Below are 5892 nucleotides of genomic sequence, written 5' to 3'. Positions count from 1 at the left end.
TTCCACAGGTGCATGTTCATTATATGTTTATGGTTCATTGAACAAGCATGGGAAACAGTGTTTAAACCCTTTACAATGAAGATCTGTGAAGTTATTTTAATTTTTACGAATTATCTTTGAAAGACAGGGTCCTGAAAAAGGGACGTTTCTTTTTTTACTGAGTTTAGATGATGTCTTTGTGCTCTGGGAAGGAAGTCAGCAGGAACCAAATGAATTCCAAACTCTACTAAATGAGAGTTCTGAATACCTCAAATTCACCATGCAGATTGATGAGAGAAAAATAAATAACCTGGACTTATGGATCATCAAAGAAAATTATGCATTACACAGAGACTTATGCACAAAGCCAACAGACCACAATACCTTGCTATGTGTGGATAGTATGCATCCTCTTCCCATCAAGAAAGGTCTACCATATAGCCAGGTATGCAGGGTTAAACAAATCTGTGGCCACCAGAAAGATTTTGACAGCAATGCTAAAAAATGACAGATAAATAAAAAATGAGAGTCTACAAGGACAACTCTTGATGCTGCAATGATGAAAATATCTCAAAAACAAGAGAGGAATTACTAAAAACTCAACCAAAGAAGAAAAACAACACAACTGTCTTTTGCACTAAGTACACCAAGTGTTTGAAGAAAATGAAAGCAATCCTGAAAAAGCACTGGCATATTCTGCAATCAGACAAAAAAATCACACACCTTTTCAAGGAACCCCCCCCACAGGTGGTCTATAAGCGTGGTCGCAATATTGGAGATAGCTTGGTGAGATCTGACATGCCTCCTGAGCCTCTCAGACACTCTTGACACCTATTCCAAATGGGAACTACAAATGTGGCTCATGCGCACAGTGCAWTAGCACTMTAAAAACATMYTTCKTCAGACACCYAYATACAGGTCGAAAAATCCCTGTTAGGGGTATCATCTCATGCAAGACCAAGGAAGTAATCTATMATCACCTGTTCATGTGGAAAAGCCTATGTAGGACAAACAAAAAGACAATTAAAACAACGCATAGCTGAACACTGCAACTAAATCAGGTGTAAGAACATTGACTATCCAGTAGCAGMTCACTTTGTTGAAGCTAACCATCCAATGTCCTCCCTCAAATACACAGGCATTGAGCATGTTGCTCTACCAAGGAGAGGGGGTAACATCGAGATCCTACTACTACAAAGGGAGGCTTACTGGATATCCTATCTAAAAACATTGASCCCTAGGGGTCTGAATATTGACTTTGATCTCAGGCCCTTCTTATGAACAAATCTTTATTTTATGAACAAGTCATATAAATTGATATATTCTTTCTACATAGCGTACACCTAATATGTTCCCCCTGTTGATGATGCTTATTTTATATTAGGTTGAACCAAAAGATTACATGTAACAAATATAAATGAAAAAGGAAACAATTAAATATGTGAAATTGAATTAAACAATAATGTATGTTTGTCACGTTCTGACCTTTATTTCCTTTGTTTTGTCTTTATTTAGTATGGTCAGGGCGTGAGTTGGGGTGGGCAGTCTATGTTTGTATTTCTATGGTTTCCTATTTCTGTGTTTGGCCTGATATGGTTCTCAATCAGAGGCAGGTGTTTTGTGTTGTCTCTGATTGGGAACCATATTTAGGTAGCCTGTTTTGTGTTKGGTTTTGTGGGTGGTTGTCTTCATTCTTCGTGTGTCTGCACCAGACAGAACTGTTTCGGTTTTTCACATTTGTTGTTTTTTGTATTTTGAGTGTTCACTTTGATTAAACAAGATGAACAATTACCATGCTGCACATTGGTCCTCCGATCCTTCTAATTTCTCCTCCTCAACGAGGAGGAAGACGAAAGCCGTTACAATGTTGATGCTAATATTATGTACAATATTCAATTATGTTTGCATATGATAACAATAACCTAATATTTAATATGCCATAAAATAATGTTTWTTAACAGTTTCACAAAATTCATTCTAATTAACTTAATCATTATGACACACCCCTTAGTAATGTCATTGGTTRCACTAATTGCACTGTTTATCAACATAACCTGGTTCAAGTATTCATGACATTGCCGAAACGTTGGTGATTTACCCAATAAATTACTGGGAGTTTATATATGGAGTATGCGACTCTATTTTCATAGTTTAAAATATATTTGTTATAGTTATTCAGGAGTAACATCTAAACAGAATAATATATATATATATATATATATATATATTTTACACCTTTATTTAACCAGGTAGGCCAGTTGAGAACAAGTTCTCATTTACAACTGCAACCTGGCCAGGATAAAGCAAAGCAGTGCAACAAAAACAACAACACAGAGTTACACATGGGATAAACAAACGTACAGTCAATAACACAATAGAAAATCTTTATAAAGTGTGTGCAATTGAAGAAAGGAGGTAAGGCAATATATTGTCCATAGTGGCGAAGTAATTACATTTTAGCAATGAACACTGGAGTGATAATGTGCAGATRAGGATGTGCAAGTTGAAATACTGGTGTGCAAAAAAGCTGAAAAAAACTAAAACAAATATGGGGATGAGGTAGGTAGTTGGTTGGATGGGCTATTTACAGATGGACTGTGTACAGCTGCAGCGATCGGTAAGCTGCTCTGACAGCCGATGCTTGAAGTTAGTGAGGGAGATATAAGTCTCCAACTTCAGTGATTTTTGCAATTCACTCCAGTCATTTGCAGCAGAGAACTGGAAGGAAAGGCAGCCAAAGGAGGTGTTGGCTTTGGGGATGACCAGTGAAATATACCTGCTGGAGCGCGTGCTACGGGGCAAAGACTTATAGATGACCTGGAGCCAGTGGGTTTGGCGACSAATATGTAGCGAGGACCAGCCAACGAGAGCATACAGGTCGCAATGGTGGGTAGTATATGGGGCTTTGGTGACAAAACGGATGGCATGGTGATAGGCTGCATCCAATTTGCTGAGTAGAGTGTTGGAGGCTATTTTGTAAATGACATCACCGAAGTCAAGGATCGGCAGGATAGTCAGGTTTACGAGGTTATGTTTGGCAGCGTGAGTGAAGGAGGCTTTGTTGCGAAGTAGGAAGYCGATTCTAGATTTCATTTTGGATTGGAGATGCTTAATATGAGTCTGGAAGGAGAGTTTACAGTCTAGCCCCATCAACATTAGACAACTATASAGAAAAAAGTTAATGAAATCAATAATGAGAGAACAGTCCAATTAACTGATAATTAAAATAGCAATGCAGATGGCACTCTTTTGCTAAGTGCAGAGATGAATTATAGGTACTGAATGTGTAGGGGACTTCTGAGAATGCCTCAGACTTTGATGTTGCGGAAAGATCAGTGACTCAAAATTCAGAAGTYGTAAGTTCAAATACAAGGTGGGGTCATATTGAAAAGTCAGTACTAAGTGATCATGTAAAAAAAATACGATTTTGACATACTATTTTACCTGAACAGCCTACACTTACCTAAAAAATCCCATATGCCATGTCATTACTTTACTTATAATAATGTTTGAGTGTCCGCACTGTTCTTTTGTCAGAAATCGGAACACCCAGAAGCAAGCCAGGACAGGAGCGTGAGGAAGAAGGTGGAAGTAATTTAATTTACAAGTGAATGTGAAATGGTAGATATATCCAGGTTGGCGTAGCGAGGCCTAGAGCGGATGGTGAAGTGCTTGATGGGAGAAGTAAGTAGTTGAATCCAATGGGGTAGCGGAATCCGCTCCAACGACCAGAGGCGGGAATGGGGAAATGAAGATCCGGGTGAGTAACTGAAGACAACATGACCGAGAGGTAAGTTTAAAGGCAAGCCAACTACTTAAAACAACAACAAAACAATACGTAAAGGATCCAACTTGAAGGCTGGAATACTATGGCACATACATACTGTTCATGGCTAACGATGCCGGCACAGGGCAATGATGTCAGGTCCGGGCTTTTATGAAGAGAAGCAGATGATGACAGCTGACCCCAGGTGTGCAGATAGCTGATGGGATACAGGGTGCCGGGTAATCAAGAAACTCCCAATGCTACATTGCACGGGCAACCAGGACCAGGGGTGGCGTCAGTGGAGACGCCGGAAAGAACACGTCCAGGACACATAACACAGGCAAACGGAGTCAGGAGAAACGGGAATTCCGTGACATTGAGACAACTGGGAATCCTCACTTGACAGTCCCTGAGACTTGGTAAAACAAAGTCCTTCCAGAAACACCATTCTAAAAAAAGTCTTTACATGGCCCTCAATGACGTTCTGCTAATGACGTCCTGCAATGAGTCCCAGTGGTTCTCAAGTGGTGGTCAGGAGTGTGAAACTGCGTGCTAAGGTTATGGTTAGGGTTAGAGTTATGGTTAGTAGATAGTCTSTACTAGAACATCTACAAATGGACTATCCAAATAAAGTGTTATCGAAAAATAAGGTAGCACTAATAATAACTCCACTTAATAAAGAATTTATAATGGATAAGTAAATCGTTAATTYATCATTTATTAATCAGTACTCCCACATTTGTTAATGTAAGTAAGCTAGTTCACACATTTATAAACAATTTTAAAGTATGTAATAATGAAGATGTTTCATATAGGTCCTTATAAACCATTTACTAATCATTAGTAAAGWATTTTTGCATGGCCTCATCTAAAGTGAAGGCTATTTATACTTTATAAATACTTTATACAGTAAATGTTTTGAGTGACCAGTGTAATTTCTCACAGAAAGATGGACATGCCATTCGTTGACATTCCAGCAGTACGTGATGCTCTTTAATGTCTCAAAATGGTAAATGAATAAGAACAAAACAGAGGATGTTTAAGGAAATAAWATCAAACACCCCACACAGTCAAATATATAGGATACAAACATTCTATTCCAGCTAAGCAATGGATGTATAGTGTTTTGCAAAAAAACTAATGTTCATACACATCTAAAATCTATTAATAAATCTGAGAACAGAAATATTTGACACACATATACAGGTACCCATAAGCAATCATATTTTATGAAAAAACACTCATGTGAAAAATGTGGGATATTTTGGAAATAAATTATTAATTTGTTTCTTTACCTCTTAAGCAGTCTATTGACTGCTCTAGGGAGTGACTGCAATCCACAGTTTCACACCCTGATCTGTTTCACCTGAATTTGTGTTTGTCTCCACCCCGCTCCAGGTGTCGCCCATCTTCCCCATTATCCCCAGTGTATTTATAACTGTGTTCTCTGTTTGTCTGTTGCCAGTTCGTCTTGTCTTGTCAAGCCTACCAACGTGTTTTTCTGTGTTCCTATTTTTCCTAGTCTCTGTTTTCTAGCCCTCCCGGTTCTGAGCTGTTCTGCCTGCCCTGACACTGAGCTCGCCTTCCTGACCATTCAGCCTGCCCTGACCTCGAGCCCGCCTGCCCCCTGTACCTTTTGGACTCTGATTTGGTTAATGAACTTCTGCCTGTTCTCGACCTGCCCATTGCCTGCCCCTTGTATTCTAATAAATATCAGAGACTCTAACTATCTGCCTCCTGTGTCTGCATCTGGGTCTCGCCCTGTGTCGTTATACAGTTTGGTTTCGGTAGATAAGTTACTGCCAATAAACACTGTTAGCATTTTCGGAAGAAATACATTACTTTACTCAGCATAGTATGTCTAAAATTGTGTAACACTTTTACAACAGTCTGACACTTTTGTAATAAAATTGTCAATATATTTTCTTAAATATCTTCTGTATTGTGTGCTTATTGTTTAACCATTCATACAGTATGTTCTAGGGCAGTGGTTCTCAAACTTTTTCAGTTACTGTACCACCAACTGAATTTTGCTCTGCCTGGAGTACCCCCTCATGTGCATTTTACCAGTAATGTAACGTTCGTCGTAATCCTCCTCGTCTGAGGAGGAGCAAGGATCGGACCAAAGCGCAGCGTGGTTTGAATAC

General features: G+C 39.1%; 1 long non-coding RNA gene across 1 annotated transcript in view; it reads left to right on the top strand.

Moving 5' to 3' along the window:
- The window catches only part of LOC111954209 (uncharacterized), a 15206-nt gene extending 9620 nt beyond the window's left edge, over positions 1–5586 (top strand). The window contains exon 3 of the long non-coding RNA XR_002875956.1: positions 5268–5586. This is a non-coding gene — a long non-coding RNA (uncharacterized lncRNA). The remainder of the gene's footprint in view (positions 1–5267) is intronic.
- The last annotated feature ends 306 nt before the right edge of the window (positions 5587–5892 follow it).

This window comes from Salvelinus sp. IW2-2015, linkage group LG28 (assembly GCF_002910315.2).
Source record: "Salvelinus sp. IW2-2015 linkage group LG28, ASM291031v2, whole genome shotgun sequence".
Lineage (NCBI taxonomy): Eukaryota > Metazoa > Chordata > Actinopteri > Salmoniformes > Salmonidae > Salvelinus > Salvelinus sp. IW2-2015.
The sequence above is the reverse complement of the archived record's forward strand: the minus strand, read 5'-3'. Positions and strand labels throughout refer to the sequence as shown.